Source organism: Macrobrachium nipponense, chromosome 13, assembly GCF_015104395.2.
Source record: "Macrobrachium nipponense isolate FS-2020 chromosome 13, ASM1510439v2, whole genome shotgun sequence".
Classification (NCBI taxonomy): Eukaryota; Metazoa; Arthropoda; class Malacostraca; order Decapoda; family Palaemonidae; genus Macrobrachium; species Macrobrachium nipponense.
Window position 1 is genome coordinate 12054306 of NC_087206.1, and position 25944 is coordinate 12080249.

At 36.1% G+C, this 25944-nt stretch overlaps 1 protein-coding gene across 2 annotated transcripts in view; it reads left to right on the forward strand.

Moving 5' to 3' along the window:
* Positions 1–25944, forward strand: part of LOC135225645 (uncharacterized) — an 80545-nt gene that overhangs the window by 25081 nt on the left and 29520 nt on the right. Inside the window, exon 2 of one of the 2 annotated variants that reach the window (XM_064264971.1) lies at positions 3428–3461. The exons of the other annotated variant lie outside the window; for it this stretch is intronic. The gene's annotated coding sequence lies outside the window, so the exon portion shown is untranslated. The remainder of the gene's footprint in view (positions 1–3427; positions 3462–25944) is intronic. 2 annotated transcript variants of the gene reach the window in all.

Below are 25944 nucleotides of genomic sequence, written 5' to 3' on the forward strand. Positions count from 1 at the left end.
GAGAGAGAGAGAGAGATATTACTATAACGTAAATACGCATCACACAATAGAAGTTTGAGAGAGATAATTGAGCAAGTATATTTTTCGCAACAGAAACGGTCAACAAAACAGAGAGAGAGAGAGAGAGAGAGAGAGAGAGAGAGAGAGAGAGAGAGAGATAATTGATAAGGTATATTTTTGTCACAACAGCACCGCCAGAGAGAGAGAGAGAGAGAGAGAGAGAGAGAGAGAGAGAGAGCTTCTCATCAAGTGAGAAAAAACTCAAGCTTTGTCAGTCGATAAGCTTACAAACTTTCGCTTGAAAAAGATCAAGAAAAAGCGTCAAGTTCTGTTCCTTCCCTCGAAATTCAGCCATTGACCTGAATTTTGTAAAAACCTCAATCTTCTGACTCCTTTTTTTTTTTTTTTTTTTTTTTTCTTCCGAGACGCTAAATGACCCCGAAGGTACATGGCTGGCTTTTTTTTTTTTTTTTTTTTTTTTTTGCAATGGCTCCCATAAAACACAATTACGTGAGACTGAAACCTGCCGTTAATTCTTTTTTTTTTTTTTTTTTTTTTTTTTTTTTTTTTTTTTTTTTTTTTTTTTTTTTTTTTTTTTTTTTTTTTTTTTTTTTTTAACGTTACGTTACATTAACCCTACGGCTCATATACTATCAACCTTGATTCGGCAGAGTTCCAATTCCGTTTACGTAAATAAAAATTAACTAATTATTTATAACCTACAATAAGAAAACCTGCCGTTGAGCACACGATTCTTTTTACGTTACGCTACGTCAACACAACGGCTCATATACAATTAATCTAGACTCGGCAGAGTTCCAACTCCGTTAACGTAAAATAAAATAAATAAAATAAAATAGAAAAAAAAACAAGTTACGTAAAACGTACAATAAGGACATTGTACATTCCCGCAACACAGCAAGTTCCCTGTCGCTTTCAGGATATAGTTGCTAACCCTCATTTTTAAAAATTTGGTCAGTTAAGGTCTGAAAGTTTCGAGATGACAAATTCGCGCAAAAAAAAAGGGGGGGGGGGTAATAATGGAATTATACATGGAAGGTAAACTTCTTTATTAGTTTCAAGTTTCAATCGAGAATGGCTTTATGAGAATTGACAAACAATACGATACGTAAGAACAAAAAGGGAATGAAAGTATTGCATACACTGTAACCCAACGAATATCCTAAGATACTAAGATTTCGCCAGTTCTCTAAATAACATGTAATGCATATAGCCCATGTATATATATTTACACATATATCGCAACAGGTGTTTATGCTTCTAATTATCAATTTATCTTTTATTGTCCTTAATTTACTTTCAATTGTGCTTTATTTCTCTTCTGCCGTCTCTCTTCTTCTACTTGAGCACATTTCACTTTCTGTTCTTCTGTTCCTGGGAAGGTCGTACATGAATTCGCCTGATTTTCAAGATCGTGTCATATAATCCAAGCATTTGACACAAAAGAAAATGATATCTCTCTCTCCAAGTTCCTGTTTCGACTCTCCCAAGCTATTTGAAGATTATCTTCCCATAATTTTAGAACACACTTGGAACATGATCAAGAGAAGATGGAGAAAAGATGATTTGAACCCATTTGTACCCAGTGTTCTCGGTGGGTATAATACCACAGAGCCGTGCTGAATATATTCTCTCTCTCTCTCTCTCTCATCAAGAAAATCTCTCTCTTCGTTCTCTCTCCCTCTCTCTCCTTCGCTCCTCCTCTTCTCTCTTATTTATTCGGTTATTTATGACTGGAGGTAATTTACTAAACTTATTGAATGGTAAAGTATTGACAGTATCCTTGTGTGTGAGGGGGGAGGGGTTGGTTGTCAAATGTTGGGTTTAATCCAGGACTGCACTACATTCTTGTAGTTGTAACCAATATGAAACAATTCCTTCTCTCTCTCTCTCTCTCTTCTCTCTCTCCTCTCTCTCTCTCTCTCTCATGAAATTTTACTCTTAGGGGGAAGGCGCTTCCAAATAATAAGTTTCATCCCAATATTTAAGCTAAACATTTGCTGTTGGAACACAACTGAAGAGTTTCACTGGTTTACCAACTGCTATTCATATAATAAATCTCACGAGTCACAGCTTACCGTTTGGCTGTTTACATTCTGGTTAACACAATCCCATGACCCGCAATCTGACCCCCTCTTATCTTCACGGGTCATTCCCAGACTCTTCTGATAAGCCAGAACCGAGCACTTTATTAAGACCCGGGGTTCGTTCAAGAGACTCGTTCAAACTACCTTTCTTTTTTTATATCGCGATAAACAAAACAAACGAAACTGGGCGATCGCTTTAAACAAACATACGGTGAGTAATGAGGCGCATACTCTGTTTGAAGGGATGGGCATTTGGTATACTGTGCACCCCAAGTCAGTCGCCCGTGTAACAGATATACCCAATAGTTTGTTGTTGTGTGTAACCGAGCGAAGCTGGTCTTCTGGCCTTCCGAAGCTCCACGAACCTCCTCTCTGGGCTCGAATCTTGTGATCGAATCAGCTCAGATTGTTTTTTCTAAGTTAATTTATAATTTTTTTCGATTTTTTTATTGATTTTGTTTTCCCCTCAGTTAATTTATCAACATCTTGTTTATTCCATGGTGTTGTACAGTTATCTTGATTACAGTTACATGTTAATGTTATTTGTTAATTTTGTTATTATTATTATTATTATTATTATTATTATTATTGAGTCTTTGTTTGCGGTTTCATGACTCTCGAAAAATGAGAATAACAAGAATTCGAATTCATTTATATTCATTGTTTAACAAGAATTCTAATTAATGTATATTCAATTCTTAACAAGAATTCTCATTCATATATAGTCTTTCTTAGTAAGAAATTTAGTACATTTATAAATACTTCTCAATAAGAATTCGAATTAATTTATAGATACCTATACACTCCTCAATAAGAATTCGATTATATTTATAGATATACACTTCTTAATAAGAATTCGAATACATTTATACATATAAACTTCTTAAAAGAATTCCAATTCATTTATATATACGTATAAACTTCTTAAAAAGAATTAAATTCATTTAAAGGTATACACTTCTCAATATGAAATCTAGTACATTTATAGATACCTATTACTTCATAATAAAAATTCAATTATATTTTTAGATATACACTTCTCAATAGGAATTCGAATACATTTATAGATATACAATTCTTAAAAAGAATTCCAATTCAGTTATAGGTGTGCACTTCTCAATAAGAATTCGAATTGCTGGATTTACGTTTTTAACATGAATCGAGTTCAGTAATGTTCACTTTTCAACAAGAATTTGAATTCAGTTATATTAACTTTTCAATAAGAATTTGAATTCACGTAATTAACTTTTCAATAAGAATTTTATTCACCTAAATTCTTTTCCTCTCTTTCCATGAACTTCCCGACCTTCATCATACAGATAAGACCTCACTCCAAACTGCGCTCTAGAACTTGTAAGTATAACACTAATATCTTTATTATTCTTGGTCTATATCAAAGCAAACCCGACATTGTTATATTGCAGTGAAATTGTTAGTCAATAACTAATGTTTTTTTGTGTTGTGTTTTTATTTTTTTTTTTTTTATCAATTGAAAACAAAAAAAAATTAAATTTAAAGGAATGTTCATAATTTTTTATTCATTCGTTGTTTCTTTATACATACAGTGAAAATTATTAGTTAAGGACTAATATTTTATCACTTGAAAAATGATTAATGAATTCATATTTTATCATTCGTGTTGTTATATAGCAGTGAAATTAGTAGTTAAAAACTAATATTCTACCACTTGAAAAACTATTATTGAATTCATATTTATCATTCATGTTGTTACATTGCAGTGAAATTATTAATTAAAAACTAATATTTTATCACTTGAAAAATTATTAATAAATTCATATCTATCATTCGTGTCACCAACTTGACTACAGTAAGTGATTGTCACAGTGTCAATTTGTATTTTAAATTTGGTCATTCATTTATTTCACTTCCTTAAATCTTTTCCTTTATAAGTTCTTTATCACTGTTGCTATTTATTATTCATTATTCGTTTACTTATAACTACCATGTTTATTGGTTTAGTATTAATTCCTTCTTTAATCGCTGCTCTTAGATTCGTCACATTATACCTTGAATAAGAACGCTCGAATATCTTTTTTTTTTATGTTTATGTTGGTACTGTTTTCAGAAACTGCTACTTTACTCATTAAGTTTTTCATCTAATTAAATTTTAACTTTTCCTTATACAGCTCTATACTTGCAAAATGCTCTGGTATTTATGGCACAACTACTAATGATAATGTGCTTCAATATGTATGCAATTAAATGAAATGTTTAAAACTATTTGTCTCAGCCTTTCTCTTATTACAAATTATACTAATCAATTATGAACATTTCAAGGGTTAATGACTCTAATAGCTACTGTGAAATTGCTTTGACAACCAAATCTGCAATCAATTTGCAAATTGTTTTTTTTATTATGATGGTTATAATCTAACATATATACAACAATAAAACTGCTTAGTAATTCGATACCATAACCGGATTATCACATGAAAATGAGGTAACACTGTTACCATCTTGAGACAGCGAGTGTAATTATCGATGATGAAAACAGCGATGCTTATAATGGTAGCGATGACATTTAAACTAACCGATGATCACTGGCACTCACTCTCTTCTGAGTCTGTAAGTCCACTCCCAGGGAAGCCAGTAGGTAGTGGCGCCACGCTGCCAGACGTACGACACTCCCACCACTGTGGGAGAGTTTGCAAGGGTCATTACTCCCCCCGGGGGGTGGAGGAGGCCTGGTCCTACAACTTTCAATGAGATTTCAACCATATGGATGATTAAAACGTGGTTTTATATAAAACTGTCTGGTTTATGTCCTTTTAGCACATATACTTAAGTAAACTGGGGTTTTAATGTACGGCACACGATTTCCAGTGAATAAATAAAATACTCTCATAGCAAAGTTGGAAAGTATGACATACTATTATACGAAACTATTTTATTTCTATAAATTTGCCTTCTCTTATCTAAGAAAAAATTAAAGAAAATCCCCAAAATAAACATAAATTAGATATTTCAACATCTAGGCCTATTGAGTAACTGTAGGTTAAACAGAATAGAATATGTCAAAAGTACGTACTATTTTCATTTAAACCAAATCACGTTTTCAATGAACACTCTTAAAAGTTCATATCCAAGATGAAAGTTACTTCAAGAATTACAGAATACGAGAAATATGAAATCTTATCTGTGGAGGATTCGCGTTTTGAGGTTTCGCGGAAATGGAATAGTACGAAGAGCTTATTAGGCAACAGTGCATGATCAATTTCGACACACTATACCAGAGAGAGAGAGAGAGAGAGAGAGAGAGAGAGAGAGAGAGAGGTTAATAAGCAGTTTATGGGAGTACTATGATATTGAACTTATCGATAACATTTATGTATGTATGTATGTATGTATGTATGTATGTATATGTATATGTATATGTATATGATATATATTATATATATATATATATATATATATATATATATATATATATATATATAGACAGCGTATATTTAAAAAAACACAAAAAACATTGATTATTCAGTAGCAAAGCGTTTGTTCATCAGCCATCCTGTGTCAATCAAGTAGATAAACAGAACGCACAGCGCGCATCCCTGAGTACTGGTAACAATGATATTGTCTTGAGGCAGCTTATCTCTCTCTCTCTCTCTCTCTCTCTCTCTCTCACACACACACACACACACCACACACACACACACACACACACACACACACACACCACAAAACCTGAACCCAGAGATAACAGATTTCAATAACAACGTCGATGCTGTCTCGTGCCTGTTCAGTTGGCCACAAACACAGATTATACGCTAAGACTTGCTTTACTGATTTTGCTTGGTGTCATTATATATATATATATATATATATATATATATATATATATATATATATATATATATATATTCAAATCTGTTATCCTCCCGGTTCAGTTGCGGGTCCAAAGTGTGTGATGATATATATATATATATATATATATATATATATATATATATATATATATATATATATATATAGAGAGAGAGAGAGAGAGAGAGAGAGAGAGAGAGAGAGAGAGAGAGAGAGAGAGAGAGAGAGAGAGAGAGACAAAAGCGCCTTAGGCCAATATGCTGATGAACAAATCTTTGGCTACTGTATAATGTTTTTATTTAAACATGGTATCATAAAAAAAGCTATCTGACTTATTAATTAACTGGTTTACTTCAATTACCGTCGTTAAAGGATTACAGTTTGTAAAAGGTTAAGGACAGCCGTCGCTATATTTTACAGAATGTTAAAAATAAGATGAATCGGGCTATCTCGGTATGGCTCGTGCTTTGATAACCCAATTTTGTAACGTTAAGATACGATTATCTATGGGAGATACTTTGAAAAGGTAAAGATATCATTATCTAGGGGAGATGGACTGCTTTGTAGATATATAATATTGAGATTTGAAGCTAGAATTATTATTCAAGGCTCAAAATATATTAGAATATTTCTTAAACGCCAAACGCTAACAGGCTGTTTGGAGAATATTTTGGCGAATGAAGCAAATAGTGTGGCAGACAGCGGGAAAAATAATCTGTTGTTTGACTGAATATGTCTTCTTGACCTTTTAAGGAAGAATGTCTGAAAAGTCGATAGTCAGTGTCATTATGAACCTCTCTCTCTCTCTCTCTCTCTCTCTCTCTCTCTCAGATATGGCAAATATAATTTTTTTTTTTTTTTACAAAATTTAATGTCATCCGTAACTGTGCCCTACGCGCTCTCTCTCTCACACAGTAACGCATATGATACATCCTAGAAGATTTATGAATTCCCAATTTTGCTTTTAACCAAAATTTCACGCTACCCGTAACCTCGCAAATACAAAGGCTTCCCCCCCCCCCCCCCTCTCCCCCCCCCCTCTCTCTCTCCTCTCTCGACTCCTTCTCCCTCTCTCTCTCTCTCTCTCTCTCTCTCATTCACTGCCAAGACAGTTTGGTAGTATTTTGACAGTTTCAACCCCTTCAAGAAAAAAAAGGGGGGTGGGCGGAGGGGAGGATATACAAAAATGGCTCTGTAACAGTGTGTAGTTACACACACACACACACACACACAAATTACACACAAACATGGGATATAATCGTATACAAAACGACCTCGAAAGAAAGTACATACTTCATCTCGTTTAAATATTTATTTCCCTTCCAAATTGAACCGTTCGGCTGTTTGTTATACGCACTACCCACTATGAAGTCTCAGTGGGTCCTGGTTAGTTCCCAAAACGCCCAGGGAGAAGGGGGGAGGGGTAACATCCCTGAAGAGGAGAGTGATGTTCCCTAGTCCTCACCACGTGTTTCCGTCTTCCCCGTATTTTCCCGCTGATGCGTTTCCTCCTCTTCCCCTTAGGGAGGATACTTCAGGGAGATACACTGTTGCTATTTTGGGACCCCCTCTCCCTCCCCCCTCGGCCTTGAAAGGGGAGACGCCTCTACGTAGGGGTTGAAGGTAATGAAAGAGAGAGAGAGAGAGAGAGAGAGAGAGAGAGAGACCCATGTCAGAAGTTCTTGTCCGCACTATCCCTCTTGGATTCGAGTGAGAGAGAGAGAGAGAGAGAGAGAGAGAGAGAGAGAGAGAGAGAGAGCTATGTCAAAAGTTCTTGTCCATACTATCCCTCTTGGAATTCATGAGAGAGAGAGAGAGAGAGAGAAGATGCTATTCACACTATCCTTCTTGGAGACCGCTGTAAGGGATAGGTCGGGATTTGAGAGAGAGAGAGAGAGAGAGAGAGAGAGAGAGAGAGAGAGAGAGAGAGAGAGAGAGAGAGACTTTGATGGCACAAAGGATCCATTGACCATAGAAATCCTAACTAAGTTTTATATATACGTATATATACATATGCGTTTAATAGGGAAGAACATGACTACGCACAACATATCGATTCGCTGGTCCCACTGTTGCAGTTGTTGCAACGGAAGTGGCCAAAATGGCAGTTGCAACCGAAAAGCGCTGACGTCATTGGCGGTCAGTCCTGGTTAACTGTTACTGACTGATACGATTTTTTGTAGAAAAATCTCATACAACAAAAATAACAAATTGTTGTGCGAAAGGATTTTTAAAGCAAAACTTCTTATAATAAAAATAACAATCTTGAAATAAAATAAGCCATGTCAAACTTATCAAAACCTCCCGTCTAATAATAATAATAATAATAATAATAATAATAATAATAATAATAATAATAATAATGTGACATATTCTTAAAGACCATTTACTTAATAAAGTAACCAAGAACGTAAAAATGGGTCAAGAGAAACAGTTCAAAACATAAAACGAAATACACTTCAAAGACTCACAAAGCACACACAAAAAAAGGACGTAAATAATTTTCATTTCCCTTGCGCTTCCCCTTAAGATACAGCGACGGCAGCAGGAGTTATTCAATCAATCATCTTTGCGTCACGTCACAAAAAGGGCGGAGTGACGTTTGGAGGGAGTAGTCCGCATTCTTCATGAACAGCTAAAAACTGATGAGAAGGACAAAAATGTCCTCCGAGGGTAGAATGTTAAGGAAATACGCTGATTTTCCCGGTAATTTCGAGAGTTGATGGGAAAGTGTGTGTGTTGTGTGTGTGTGTGTGTGTGTGTGTGTGTGTGTGTAAACTAAATCACGAATACACGGAACGTGAATATATAAATAAAGACGAAATCCACGAAGGAATTACAAGACGTCGAAAGGCCTGGAAGATCTCCAATCTTTTCTTTTTCCTCCGTGGATTTTGTCTTCTTGAATATTTGAGGAAATATGTATACACGAAACGTGAGTTATTATCAAAGAATTTAATGTGCATTAACAAAATAAAATGTATATGCCTATAGTATACCCTTTATTTTTAATATAGATTAATTACTTTGAAAATAACGAACGACTTTCATAGGCATTTCCTCAAATACTCGAGATAAGAAGATATATGCCTATAAGCAATAAAAATCTTTACGATTCACTACATTGTATTTATAGTCAATATTATACAAAATACTTAGGAAAGTAATTACATACAGAAATGACAAACGGTTCAATGTAATAAAATACAATTCAGAACATGTTCTGAATAAACTGACTCATCGCATATGCAAATGAGTGAATAAAAATGACTTTTCCGTGTGATATTTATTTCTTGAAAAGTAAATTCAAACTGGCCAGGAAATATGCCCCAGAAAATAATGATAGTCATGAAAAGAAACCGCTAATTAGACCAAGGACAAGATGATAAATAAGTAGGGTAACTGGTCATAAGTTTCACTTGTCTGTTATCTGTTATCTTGCTCTGTAATTTCTGTTGCCGTATTCCGCTTGAAAGGCCGAAAGACTTAGATACGTATATACTCACATATATACATCGGGTAACAATACCGTCTTACACACTACTTTGTCAAAATAATAAAAATTAACAATGCATTGTCAAAACAATAAAATTTAAAAATCCATTGTCAAAATAATAACAATTAACAATAATTTGTCAAAAAAATAATAAAAATGAATAAGATTGAACATTAAATGATGTGTAATTTCTTTGCAGAGCTCCTATGCAATGTTCTGTACTGGTAGAGGACTCCCTCCAACAAGCTGTTAGAGGCGATATAAGTAACGTGACCTTTATAGTCATGTTGAAACCGCCACTGTTAATGGAATGAAGGTCAACGGTCTGGAACTAAAGTGGAGTGGAAATTCCTGAGGGATAAATGAACTAACTGTAAAGTTGACACTTTACGAAATTCTATTTAAAAAGAAAATTTTCTCAATAAGTAAAGACATAAAAATACGTGACAATTCATTTAGATATTTGGGTTCGTGCGATATCGATTATCGGCCACAAACGAAGGTTTGGGAAATATAAAATAATAAAAAAATTAAACTTGAAACCGTAAAATAATTTTCCGTACTATACAACTTTCCAACGTTGACCGTTCAAAAATGGCTCCTGCTCTGTTTCATTCTGAGAACAAATTAGGTTAGCCTAAAAACATTTCATAATGTACCTCTGATCATGTCTACAATAATCTCACTTAAGTTATTCTAAACTCAATATCGATTTCATATCTCAATGCAGCGAACTTAAATATTCATGTCTATATCATTTTGAAAACCGAAGGTTAACTGAACGATAAAGCCCATCTTTTCTCCTTTGGAAAATTGCCACAAGTTATACTTGTATCCGCTTTCGAGTCTCTGGGTGTTTAATTGAGCATTTTTTTTTATAGAGGTGTTTAACTGAACATTTTTTTATATTATAAATCCCAAGATACAATAACACAAATATATACTGACTTCTGTGTGTTCATGTATGTATGTATATACGTGTGTGCGTTTCTGTGTCGTATGTATGCATGTACGGATTCAGTTTTATAAACGGTAATTACGTACGAATACGTACAAAGAGCCCATCTGTACACAACCCTGTACGCAAAACACGAAAAGGTGTTATTCCATTCGTGAGCTGGGACCCTTAACTACACGTCACATGATGTGACTACTAATTATATTCCACCGAGATGAGAGGGGCCCTTATTTGAGAGAGAGAGAGAGAGAGAGAGATTGCGTATACGATCCACTATACTTCAGGATATGAGGTCTGGTAAGGGCAGACAAGAATAAGATACAATTCTGTCAATATTTTTAAAACGTTCATTTACTTCGTAACTTAACTTTTGGCATTTGGGCATAGTTATCACAGTGATGGTGAATGTGACAGCCACTGAAGGGGGGACTGTGATAAAAAATGAAGAAAGGACTCGAGATGTTGAATAATGGCGAGTAAATAATTATTCATATCTCATTATGCAAAACGTACATTTCTTTACTTACAAAGTAGATATTTCCCTTTTACAGACATAAAATTAAAAAGTAAAAGAGTACAATTAATCGTAACAAGAGAAGAAGGATGTTTGGTCAACCTTCTGATGTGCAGCGCAGAGAGAGAGAGAGAGAGAGAGAGAGAGAGAGAGAGAGAGAGAGAGAGAGAAATAAGCACGTGCAGGGGGTGTCAGTGCCGTAATGGGAGTCATGTGTGAATAATGTTTTGCGGGGGGGGGTAAGACTTAATGGCTCCCATTTTCGTTCATTTTTCAAACGACGTGCTAATGTGAGTAAACAAAACACGGTGGCTGACAAAGCAAGTCGTAAACAGAGTATGTATAAATTTTATTTGTTCATTACTTTGTATTCCCACTGCTAAAGGATAATGAATGAACTGGAATAAAAATGTGCAGAATCACTTCTAACGAAGGTAATTACAAACTACGAAAAAATTATAAAATAACAAAACACAGCCAGGCATAATGCCTCCATTAGGCGTTGCGCGAATTTAATCATGAGAAAAATGCATGTGGCAATAATTAAACAGCTGCTACACGATGGGTGTCTACACTCTCTCTCTCTCTCTCTCTCTCTCTCTCTCTCTCTCTCTCTCTCTCTCTCTCTGTTTTATATACATAAACAGTTCCAATTAGCAGTAGATCACACTTTTTTTTCAGAATGTGAAACAATTTATGGGCCAACCTTCAGCCATAATTATTTTCATACACTGTAAACAAATGAAGTTTCAGTAAACTGGCATGTATTTAGAAGCCCTTATTAAATCTAAAATCACGTATATTTTCTTACATAAATATACCATTGCTAACGAAGGCCGTCTTTATTTATATTCGCATACAACAACAACAACATAAATAGACAAAAGAACAAATGAAACGATTCATTTCAGGACTAACGAATTTGCCCCTTGTATATCTCGTCAGTTTTTCTCGCTTGTTTTGACCACTTATCCTAATTTCTCTTATCATCTCCCCACTCGTTATTTGTGGGGTCTTTGGTTTTTTGCCACCCCGGGCCTCGTTGCTCAGTCCAATTTTATTTGTCTTGGTTATTTTTTCTTTTTCGTTTTTCTTTTTGTTTTTTTTTTTATTATTTTTTCTTTTTTGTGCCTTCTTGTTTACTATATGGATAGGAACAATGGTTTGTTGTATTGTTTAATTATAATTATTTATTCTTCTACAGAAAGTTTTCTTATTTTTTTTACTGCTTCTTATTTTCCATTTATTATTAGCGTTTAAGTATCCTGCTATTTTTTGTTAACAGTCCACTTACATTTCATTAATTCCCTGTTACCATGCTCATTTCTAGTCTTGCAGTCCTACCGCAAAAAGTCGAGAAGTGTGTGGTGACGTGACCCAACTCGTGAAAAGAAAAAAAAATTACGTAATGGTTTTCTTGCCGTGCACTACCCGAAAAAAAAGGAGAGAGAAGACTCCCACCATCAAAGTACACAAGAGTCATTTTCATCAGATTGAAACCTAGATATCAACCTTACCACCCCCTTGACGCTCTCGAAAATATGTGCGCATCAACATTTCGGAAAGATGATTCTCCGTCAATAGAGCTTAGTTTGCGTGAATACAGAGTGGCGCTTCGGACCTAATCTACATTTCGGTTGCATTCTTTCTACCCATTTCTTTTTCCTTCTCCGTGATGTCATATTCAACAATACGACGATCTCCGTCTACGAATGGTAAGTAAATAACGCCCGGTTCCAGAAGTCGCGAAAGGAACATTTTATTTTATCAGATAATAAGGAGATAATTCAACCCTGTATACATCCTGCTTTGCTATTGTTTCAATCAAGGCCAAGATCTGGAGAGACGCATAAAAACAATTCTTGATCCCTTCGTGGACGCAGTCGATCTACAACGAACAATGGAAGGAGGGGTGGGGTAAGGTGGGGTGGGTGGGTGGCGTGAATAGCAAATGCTCCTGGTGAGATTTTAAGAATTAAGACAAGACTCCATCATCAGCGGGCGCCATAATGTCTGTATGTATGGCTGTTTGTTTGTCTGGGTCTCTTCCGTATACATACAGGCGTGTTATAGATGGCATGAGAATTACCTTTTTTTTTTTTTTATGCAGATATTTCAAGTCATCTGTAATTGTGATCACCTCTCTCCCTCTCTCATACAGAATGGTATATTTGATATAAAAATGGCCGAATTACTATTTTGACAGATGTGGAATGCTACTTTACTCTTCATTAATATGGACTCTCTCTCTCTCTCTCTCTCTCTCTCTCTCTCTCTCTCTCTCTCTCTGAATAGTCCCATAACCGTTCAGCATTTATCCAAAATTTAATGCTTTCGTATATTCCTCAAGGAGGCAAGGACCACCTCTCTCTCTCTCTCTCTCTCTCTCTCTCTCTCTCTCTCTCTCTCTCTCTATATATGTATGTATGTATGTGTATATATATATATATATATATATATATATATATATATATAAACGTATATGATTTATGAGAGAGAGAGAGAGAGAGAGAGAGAGAGAGAGAGAGAGGAGAGAGAGAGAGAGAGAGAGTACCACAATCGTTCTGCATATATACAGAGGTCCGTTGAACAAGCTCCTAAGACATGTTCAAAAGCCCAACGCCCACCAATCCCCTACAGGAATCCGACGCAAGAGCGGATTGACTCCATCCTTCTTCGTGCGATTGTGTGCAGACGATCCAAGCTACGATCTCTGTAAGTGGAAAATTTGACTGACGTGGAAATGATTGCTTTATTGAACGCTCTCACCCAAAGTGTATCTCTTGGTAACAGTTTAATGAGAAGGGCGTTTCTTTCTGCGTGTCACTTTCTCTTGAGTGAAATGATGGGCGTCCTTTTGTTTTTTTTTTTTTTGTTTTTTTGTTTTTTTTTTTTCTTACATCGTGATTTTGGAAGTATTTTTCATGAAACGTTGAATGGATGGTTTCTGTCATGAAACGTTTTTATCAAAATGTTTATTGTTAGCGGTGTCGTGAATACTCTTTTAGTATCTAGGAAGCTACTGAAGAATAATAGAGATCTTTCTTTTCCCAGAATGAGTCTGAGACGATCTTCAGAGGTCTCCTAGAGTTTTGACAGCATTATTTTCTTTTCTAATACTACATAAAAGTACGCCCACAGAGTATACAGACGGAATCTGGGAAAATCTCTCTCTCTCTCTCTCTCTCTCTCTCTCTCTCTCTCTCTCTCTCTCTCTCTCTCTCTCTCTCTCTCTCTCTCTCTCATTAGTCTGTTAGTCTGCACAAGGTGAGGTGTAGTTTTTTTGACTGTTCTGTGTATATGGAGTATAGAGTACGGGAAATACCAGGAAGTTGTAAAAATGCAAGAATATGTCCCCACAAACGGTTGGGGGACCCCTGTGCCTTCAAGCCACGCTAGCCCCACGTTGAAAGGAATTTGGGAGAAAGATTAGAAAAGGCGAAAAGTTACTCCATTTTGTAGAGGGACACCTATAAAATGCACTGAGTTAGTGGCTGATACATCAGATATAGTATTCCTTTAAAACAAGTAATTAAACTACCACTACTCTAAACAGATTTGAATACAATGTACAACCTCCCATTTCACTGTAAAATTCTTAAATTCTTCATTCACGCTGCCTTTTCATGTCTCTTATTTTGTTATGAGAATCATTACCATCATTATCATCTTTTCATGGAACAATGTCCAGTGTCCTTGTAGGTATTCGTTCTGCTTTGGCAGAATAAACTTACAACTCATTGTGTTAAGGGAGGAAAAAACAGCACGGCACTTGGAAGAATAAATTGCGTAAGAGAGCAAAAACAATTTTTTTTACTTGTTACTTGCTTGCTAACCTTCTCGAACTCATTACTTTTGAATCTTGCTCTGCGAGCAACATCACGTACGTTCAAATTCGTGTCCACGAAAAAATACACGATTTAAGTAAGACCTTATCCAGAACGAAAATAAAATCAGAATATTTCTGTCACTTAATATCAACACTCATTCGAATTCAGACGCAGGAATCGAGGTGCATTTCTCATTGGCTGAATTTATACGTTTTTCTAAACTGAATTGAACTGAATGTAGAATTTAGGCCAAAGGCCAACTACCGGGACCTATGGGGTCACTCAGCGCTGAAACGGAAATTGACATTGAAAGGTTTCAAAGGTGTAATAGGAGGAAGACCTCGCAGTTGCACTATGACTCAATTGTTAGGAGAGGGTGGAAAATAAGATGAAAGAAAGAGAATATGAAATTAGGTACAGTGAAGGGAACGAAAGGCCGAAGGCATGCTGCAAAGAACTTTAAGTAATGTCTACAATGCACCGCATGAGGTTTCCTAAACTGAAGATTTAGAGATTCTAGATTACACATTTTGCCATTGATGAAGATCGTTTCGAATCTGAAGATCAGACAAGAAAATACACCATCTATTCAAACTGAAAACTCGGATTTAACAATTCCCCATCAATCTCAACTGAAAACTACAAGTGTTTTCAGCTTCCAAATTCCATGTTAGACTCCAAGCCATTCGGTTTAACTCGAGGATGACTCGAAACTCTGCAGTCACTTCGACGGTGACGTCGTCAAGTTATTCAGTCGACTGGAGGGAGGCTGTGACAGATATTGATGGATAAGGGTAACGAGATAAGAGACAGTTGCTGTGGCGTCGCCTTCTTCGGGAGGACGAGACAGTAAACAGAATACAGAAGAGATTTAGGAGGGATGCAAAAGGTGAATAGAATTTCAGTTCGTTTTTATGTTTCGTCATTTCTGAGGTTAGCGTCATTACACCTACTACTACTATTATTATTATTATTATTATTACTATTTTTATAAGCGCTATAAAAGCCTTTTTTTAAGATATTTACTGGCTACGCCGGTTGACACTGCATAAACAACCTAACCGTCTCTATCTCTCTCAATCAATAAAAACCTCTCCCCTTGCTTTCTCTTTTTTCTCTCTTACAAACAATATATAATATTATATATATAATATATATATATATATATATATATATATATATAATTAGATATATATATATACATATATATAACCATATAATATATATATAAATATATAATATATATATATATTATATATATATATAGAGGATATATATATATATCTACATATATTATATATATATATATATATATATAGTATATATATATATATATATATATATATATATACTGACATTATGTATACATGAAAACGAAAACAAAGAAATAACAAAGGAGAGATATGTTCCGTGAGTAATCTCTCTCTCTCTCTCTCTCTCTCTCTCTCTCTCTCTCTCTCTATGGCGTACCCCACACCTTCTGATCTCGACGAAGGCACAAACTGCGGCGCATAATGGCAGCATCTGTTAAAGTGATCCCAAGTCTCAAATCGTACAGAGTAAACAAAGAGGAAGTCTCAAAATCGACTGGCTTGAATAAACGCGGCGAAAATAGCTAGTCTCGCAATCACATCTGATAAAAGAGGCCCACGCGCGCGCGCGCAAACAAGCTTCTTCCGCATGCACGCGCGCATGCTCGTCGTTTATACGCATACTTACACGTTGCTTCATTGTGGTGTTGTTTTAAAGCTTACTTTCCTGGTGGTATATACGTGTCATTTAAATACCGAAAGACCTCCTAAGTCCTGAATTATATGAGGATCTGTTATTCCTCCAGATGAGATCCTTGGCCGCTAAGGAGCCTTTGTGATAAGGGAGGATTCTCTGAGCCCCCGTTGCATGTTTCTTTTGTAAACTATCTGTCTCTCTCCCTCTCTCTTTCTTTCTCTCAAATGTCTTGCAAGTCACTCTTATCTCTCTCTCTCTCTCTCTTTCTTACTCAACATCGTCTGACAAGTGCCACTGTTACCTCAGTATCTGTGTATTTATTATTATATGTATATATTATATATACAAGACACAGATACTGAGGTAATTCCAATACTGAGAGAGAGAGAGAGAGAGAGAGAGAGAGAGAGAGAGAGAGAGAGAGAGAGATACACGTCTTTTAGATCTATTCATTTGCATCTCTTTAGTTCCGATTTACAAATAAGTTTCTCTCTCTCTCTCTCTCTCTCTCGTTACATCATTAATTTTTATCTGTACCTTCATCTGTTGTCTCTTAACTACTGGTGTGACAGCAACCTCTTTTTTCTGGTGGAGTATTTCGTTGACATTTGGAGAGAGGAGAGAGAGAAAACTTAGGCAGTGAGTTTGTGGTTGGAATGCAATACTTATCTCCTGGGTAGCGCAGTAACAGTCCAGAAGTCATTTAAATAACTCTCTAGTTATTTCAATAACTACCTTCTAAAAGTTTACTACATAAATGTAAAGGATTGTATGTTTTCTTCTCTTCATGAACTTGTGTGGTGACTTTATTATTTCTCTTTCTGAGACAAGACAAATATATGGAAAACTTTTATAATATGATTATGAGGCTTTCAAATTGAAAAGAATTAAACAAGTCTACTAATATTTCCAAAATTTACCAAACTGCCATGTCCAGTTACCACCAGAGAATCTAAATCAAATATTAGATAAGGACTTTAGTATGATGTACATGCACATATAAACGTGTCTAAAATTTAGCTAGAATATCACAATAGTTTCAAATAGAATGCATGTAATATTCAGAAATTCAAAGTTGGAAAAAAGAACAATAAATGTTTTTTCCATTTTCAGAGGTGTCATTGCGTTAATGTTATATATTTATCTTATTAATAATTAATTATTATATATATATATAGTATATGAATATATATATAAATATATATATGTGTGTGTGTGTATGTTCATGTAAGGGATAAATATATTTTTTATATAATTATATATATATATATATATATATATATTATATATATATATATATATATATATTAGTATATAAAGCCCAAACATAACAGGGTACACAACAACCACATATGTATAATTTATAATTTCATATTTAGCTAGTACAAAATATATAGGATATAGGATATCACACCACCACAAAAAATAGACAATTACACCAATATATGGATATAATATATTCATATAAATACCAACACACAAAAAATATTACAAATACCAAACAAACACACCAACACCCCCACCACATTATTATATATATATATATATATATATTCTATGATTAAATATATATTATTATATATTATATTTCTTTACAAAAAAAAATTTATTACAACTACCACACACATATATGCATATATAATATATATGGCATATATTATACAAACAAAATATATTAAGATTTACACACATATAGTATATGTATATATACATATTTATACAAACATGATATACACGGATTATATACACAACTTCAAGCCGTGCTAACAGAGAGACGACATAAATTTACTTTACAAATAAAAGGAGACAATCCTCACAGTCGCTTCCTTCCGCCTCAGTTCCACTGAGGGCCTGATTTCTGGGTCTGATTGATATTCACCGCGGGTGAGATTTTAGTGTTCTTTGCCACCCGCGCCCGCTCCTTCCTGTTAAGCGATAAGTCCACTTTTATGGAAGCTTAAACGGCGACGGCGCGCGAGTTTTGCCCCCTACTCTGGCTGGGACTAAAAATTATTAATTATATATATATATATAATATATATTATAATATATATATATAGATATAATATATAGTATATTATATATATATCTATATAAATACCTATAAGCTATATATTAGTATCTATATATATATATATATATATATATAATTATATATATTATCTTTAATTATATATATATTAAATTATAAATTAATATATATATTATATATGATATATATATACTATATATATATAGTATAATAATATATAGATTATAATTTAACATTTTATATATATTTAATATAGATAGAGAGAGAGAGGAGATAGAAGAGAGAGCAGAGAAGAGAAGATGAGAGAGAGAGAGGCGAGAGAGAGAGAAAGGTCACACCAACAGTATTTATCCATTTCACTGGAAGGTCGCTTCTATATTAAGATCGCAGCATCGCTAGGAAAACAATCTTTAATCAGTGGCTCATATAGTTTGCCTTCTCGCCTTCAAATAAAAAATAAATAAGTAAAAACAAAAAAACATTTTACAGACTGAATTACGTTAAAAAAAAACTAAATGAAAAAGTGGGTGGATCTTATGACATTTCATGTATACGTCAGAAGAAATAATCTAAAAACTGAATCGGCGTAACACTGCCTGTCATTGACTCGTCAATCAAGATACCGAATCACAAGAGCCGTAATCACTAACTTGGAGGCAGGAGCAACCCTATCTTTCTTATAAAGATTCCGACCGACTTCCAGCATCCAGCCTCCCTCAACACATCTCTTCCTCTCCTCCCAATTAGCAGTGGTTTCGAGATCCACATCTGGCGAGATTTTTTTTTTTTAACCCCCTTAATGGAGATCCTATGCCCGAAAAAGGCTGCCTCCCGCCGGCGGTCGATTCCGACAACACGACAAATCCTCTCGTTGTATCACTGACTCCACGAAGTAACCCCAGTCAGTTCTGGACTAAATCATCCGGCCTACCTGGCACCTTCCCCCACCACCACCCCAACCCCCTTCCCCAATACGATTTCACAGCGGCCCCCTTCATTACCTGGTCCACGAACTGCCTATTAAATTTTTTTTTCTGTCTACATCATTTCCATATTTGTAACTAAGGAAGTAATATAGCGTAAGGAAAACCTTGTTAATCATACTGCTATGGTCTTCTTAGCTGATCTGTAAGGCTGAGAGCACCGTATTTAGAATTCCACTGTATAGCTGGAGTAAAGAATTGAACTGGCTGAAAGAAGGTTTGAAGGGTGTAATATGAGGATAACCTCGTAGCTGCACTATGAGGGTACTATGGAAGAAGAGAATATGAACGGAGGTATAGCAAAAGGAAGGAAAGGGGTTGCAGCGATGAGATTTAATCGCAGGGAGTTAGCCAAAAGCAATTCGAATACTTCCCAAATCAACAAGAGATTCAGAAACACAGCGATGGGCAACTGCTATTTAGAAAACACTACAGCAAGCCGCCATAAACTGGTGGTGGCCGTCGGCACGTAATGCGGATGAACTTTATTGGAGACTATTGACTATGTTATCAAAAGAGGGTTGACTGCTACGCCAACGTTTCCTCATTCGGTTTGTCCAACTCTTGTCACTTTCATCTTCTTCTTCTTCTTTTCTCTAGTCCTCTTTTTATCGGCTCTTATTACGTCTCTACATGAAATATATTTTAAAAATTTGAAAGCATTCTGCGATCAAGTGCTTTTTTATATGTCCCCCCTAGGCATGTAATGCAGGCATCCCTTTCTATCACTCGTTGGCACATACATCCTATATCTATCATTTATTAATATACGTATAATTAACCGGACACCCCCACACACCCAAATATATACTATACCTCTGGGTATAATATATATATATATATATATATATATATATAGATATATATATATATATATTTATACGTACATAATTTATATATATACATACATTAAAAGCCACATAACGGTGACATGGCGTCAAGTTTCTTTTTCCCATTAGTGATGTGGTCAGGAAATAATTATTTTCCAGCGAAGGGATTGATTACCACACCTAATTCCCACAGGGTAAAGTTGATACCGATTACCTTTTAATGTAATTTGCTAAGAGAACAACTAAGAAAGTAACTTCAATCACTGAATGAAATTATAACCACATAGCCAGACTTGTTATGCTGGAGTATTTATTATACAGGTAACTGATAGCTCGAGAGAGAGAGAGAGAGAGAGAGAGAGAGAGAGAGAGAGAGAGAGAGAGAGAGAGAGAGAGAGAGAGGCAATTAATGTAAAGTCTCTCCTCTTACTAACTGGATGGCATTAGTCTGTGAGACTGAATGATTGACTGTAAGTTAACTCGCTTTAGAGAGAGAGAGAGAGAGAGAGAGAGAGAGAGAGAGAGAGAGAGAGAGAGAGAGAGAGAGAGAGAGACAATTAATGTAGTCTCTCCTCTTACTAACTGGATGGCATTAGTCTGTGAGACTGAATGATTGACTGTAAGTTAACTCGCTTTTAAAGAGAGAGAAGAGAGAGAGAGAGAGAGAGAGAGAGAGAGAGAGAGAGAGAGAGTTAACTAGCTTTAGTCAGAGTTAACTCGCTCTAGAGTCACTCTAGAGAGAGAGAGAGAGAGAGAGAGTTAACTCGCTTTAGTAAGAAAGAGAAAGAGAAATATTCGCTTTAGCTGAGAGAGAGAGAGAGAGAGATCTTTAGGGGGAGAGTTAACTCGCTTTATTCATGAAAAAAGAGGTTACCTCGTCTTAGCGTGTGTGTGTGTGTGTGTGTGAGAGAGAGAGAGAGAGAGAGAGAGAGAGAGAGAGAGAGAGAGAGAGAGAGAGAGAACAGAACGGAAGCCCCCCATTCGCTCCCATTACAGTTATTTGACACCCATTAAGCGCTGCAGATCGATCGAGTTTTTATTCCGATTCACCAATGGAGGTAATAGATATCTTCCTGTTTTGCCTTCTCTTCAGCCCCACTTTGCCACAACGACCCAACTGATGACAAAATCCACGGGGAGCAGCAAATAGGGCGCCAATAATTTCATCAACTCGTGTCTCCTAATGTTTATTTGTTTATTTTGACTTTTTATTTGTTTATGCTTCTCCTCCCGTCTTCTTTCTGGATCACGTTTATAATTACCTTCTCATATTCTGTTTAGTGCAAGTTTGCTTGGGAAGTTCATTATCCTCCCTGTGTGAGAATCTTGGTTTTTACTTAACATAGTCTCATTTCTTTCCATGAATATCTCTAATTTATTATTAGTATTGTTATTTATATTATTAATTAATTTAAACACCACTCTCTCTCTCTCTCTCTCTCTCTCTTTCTCTCTCTCTCTCTCCTCTCTTCTCTCTCTCTAATATATGCAAATCGTTAATACAACATATTATTATTTTTTTTTTTGTTGCTCTATCACAGTCCTCAATTCGATTGGGGTTGGTTATTTATTTAGTGTGGAGTTCCGGGTTGCATCCTGCCTCCTTAGGAAGGGGTCCATTACTTTTCTTACTATGTGTGCCGTTTCTAGGATCACACTCTTCTGCATGAAGGCCGGAGCTACTTCAGCCTCTAGTTTTTCTAGATTCCTTTTCAGGGATCTTGGGATCGTGCCTAGCGCTCCTATCATGGGTACATTTCCACTGGCATATCCCATATCCTTCTTATTTCTATTTTCAGATCTTGATACTTATTCATTTTTTCCCTCTCTTTCTCTTCAACTCTGGATGTCCCATGGTATTGCGACATCAATGAGTGATACTTTCTTCTTGACTTTGTCAATCAACGTCACCGTCTGGTCTGTGCACGTATACCCTATCCGTCCTGATACCATAGTCCCAGAAGGATCTTTGCGTGAATCGTTTTTCTATTCAATCCCTCAGGTTTGGTGCTCGTACCTCTTATTACTTTAAGGTAGCTGATGTTTCTTGCACAGGCTCCAGTGGAGGGCTTTTGCCACTGAATCATACCTCTTTTTGTACTGGTTCTGTGCAGGTGCCGGGCATTCGCTTGCTATGTGGTTTATGGTTTCATTTTTCGTATTGCACTTCCTACATATGGGAGAGATGTTATTTCCATCTATCGTTCTTTGAACATATCTGGTTCTTAGGGCTGATCTGTGCCGCTGTATCATTCCTTCATTTCCTTCCTTTAGCTCTCCCCTCTGTAGCCATTGCCATGTGTCATCGCTGGCTAGTTCTTTATTCTGTCTCATGTATTGTCCGTGCATTGTTTGTTGTGCCAGTTCCTCTGTTCTGTCTGTCATTTTCCTGTCTCTGTATATTTCTGGGTCTTCGTCTACTTTTATTAGTCCTTCTTCCCATGCACTCTTTAGCCACTCGTCTTCACTGTGTTTTCCAGATTATTGCCCCAGTGCTCTGTTCTCGGTGGTTGACGCCAGTCCTCTATACTTAGTAGTTCCTCTTCCTCCTTCCTTTCGTGTTATGTTATAGTCTGTCCGTATTTGCTCTTGGGTGTAGTGCTTTATGTATTGTCATATGTTTCCTGGTTTTCTGATCTATGCTGCGGAGTTCTGCCTTCGTCCATTCCACTATTCCTGCGCTGTATCTGATTACTGGCACTGCCCATGTGTTTATGGCTTTTATCATATTTCCGGCGTTGAGTTTTGACTTGAGCATCGCCTTCAGTCTCTGCATATATTCTTTCCTGATCGTGTTCTTCATCTCTTGGTGTTTTATATCCCCTCCTTCCATTATTCCCAGGTATTTGTATCCTGTCTCATCTATGTGTTTGATGTTGCTCCCATCTTGGTAGCTTATCCATTTAGTTCTCGTTACTTTGCCGTTTTGTATGTTGACTAAGGCGCATTTTCTATTCCAAACTCCATCCTGATGTCCCCAGATACAATCCTTACAGTGTGGATTAGGGTATCTATTTCCTTGATGCTCTTACCATACAGCTTGATGTCGTCCATGAACATCATGGTTGATTCTGTTGCCTCTTTTTCATGAGTTTGGTACCCGGCATCCATCCCTTCTGTAGTACTTTTTGTCATGGGAATCATGGCTACTTACGAAGAGTAGTGGGGACAGTGAGTCGCCCTGGGAAGATCCCTCTCCTGATATTAACCTCTGCTAGTCTTATTCCAGAGCTTGTAAGTATTGTATTCCAGTTGCGCGTATTTTTGATTTTTTGGAGCTGATGGTGTTTTCCTCTGCCCCATATATTTTCAGCATTCTGTTAGCCATGTGTGTGGTATCATGTCGAAGGCTTTCTTATAGTCTATCCATGCCATGCTTAGGTTGGTCCTTTCCTCCTACTGTTCTTCATTATCATTTGTCTATCAGGAGCTGATAGACAAAATTATATTATTATTATTATTATTATTATTTACGATGTATATCCTACTGACTTAAATCAGATATGGTATGATATTCGTTGTATTTGTTTATTACTACGATTCCTTTTGTTTTTCTAATTTTACCATCATTTTACTTTTTCTCCTTTCACTGGACTACTCGATGATCTCAGATTACGAAAAAATAGACGTATCTATCTATCTAAATTTTGACCTCCTTGGTTATCTCAACATGCAAAATACATACCACAGCTATATAACTACATGAACAAGACGAACAAAACGATATGAAACTTGAACATGAGGTTAAAGACCGCAAGAAAAAGGGGCTTTGGTTAATGTGGCCTCTTACGCGATGACCGATCCGCCGCTTAGATGCAAACAGATCAATCAATAGCTCCCAGATGCATATACACGCGCACACAAATAATAAGGAATTTTTTTCCCTCGGGGGTGGGGGGGTGGTGGTGGTGTGGTGGGTTGGTGGTGGGGGGGGGGGGAGGGGGAAAGAGATAGTTCCCCTTTCACGTTACGTACTTACGCTGAAACAAACCCAAGCCAGTCCAGGCGTTTTCGAATTTGGGGCAACGATGAGAAACCTCTCAGTCACGATTTCTGATAATTTTATCGTCCTGTTCTTGAGAGAGAGAGAGAGAGAGAGAGAGAGAGAGAGAGAGAGAGAGAGAGAGAGAATATTTGGATGAATCGCGTATCGCCTTACTATCGTATCATACACGTATCAGCAGATGCTCCGTTGCATACGCGTACAATGCCCGCCTTTGATCTATTCTGGTTCGATTCACAGCACAGATCACTATGCAGCTCATCATCATAATAAGCTACCTTCTCATACGAAGGGAATACCAAGCTTTACCCCGAGAAGAAGCAGTAGCATCCTTGATAATAACTTATTTTTATCTATACTGCGAAATTATATTCCCGTTTCTGTGATATCCAAGAATTGGGATATATAGAACTCACTCGAAAAGCCACAAGCGCTGGGTCCTATGAGGTCATTTAGCGTTAAAAATATCTAAAAGGGGTAACAGAAGATGAACCTCGCAGTTGTACAATGAATCTATCGTTGGGAGAAGGTGGAAAGTCATACGGAAGAAAAAGAATATGAACGGAGGTACAGACAAATAAAGAATGAGAGAGGTTGCGGCTAGGGGCCGAAGGGACTCTGCAAAGAACCTTAAGTAATGCCTACAGTACAGCACGTAAGGTGCACTGATGGCACAGACCTACTATGGGCTTATATATTTTATTCCCAAACAGTTGTGGACTAGCAAGGCCATCGCATTTGAATACAAATAGTCAATTAAGCATCAAAATCAAAACATCCAAAGCGTCACAGCATCAAAGCTTTTAGTGCGAGTTTAGCAGATGTAAAATGCAGTAGATGGAAATAGCAGAGTCTGGATTTGAGTGTTCTCTGCTCAATAAATAATTTCTAAAAATAAAAAATCTTCATTAATAAAGGTCATCGGAGTATGACACGAGTAAAGAATTACTCGTGCACTGAACAATTAGCATTAGTGGATTCCTCTAAACCTATCAAATACGGTTCCCATTAGCGCTGAAATGAACTACAAAACATACAACAATTTTGCTGTAAAAATATATTAAAATCTCGGTCTTATTGAAGAAAACTGCATACGTAAATTTTGATACAGCTACACAATGAAATCATTATTGTCATGGCTGTGATTATCCGATGAAATCATTACTATTGTGATGGCTGTGATTATCCAGTGAAATCATTATTACTGTCATGGTTGTGATTATCCAATGAAATCATTATTATTGTCATGGCTGTGATTATCCAGTGAAATCATTATTTTACTGTCATGGTTGTGATTATCCAATGAAATCATTATTAATGTCATGCTTGTCATTATCCAATGAAATCATTATTATTGTCAAGGCTGTGATTATCTAATGAAATCATTATTATCATTGTTACGGTTGTGATTATCCAATGAAATCATTATTATTGTCCCTGTTGGGATTTACCAGGTTTTTGTGTTAAGCCGAGAGCTTATATATCCGGTAATCATTCTCCTTAAAGGAGACAACTTTACTTTTGTTATTCTTGTCAGGAATCTAATATTGGACGTCCTATGATTTCTGCTTTGCTATAACGTATATATACACCATCTAGGCCACATGCATAATGCTGCTTTTTACATTACTACGGGG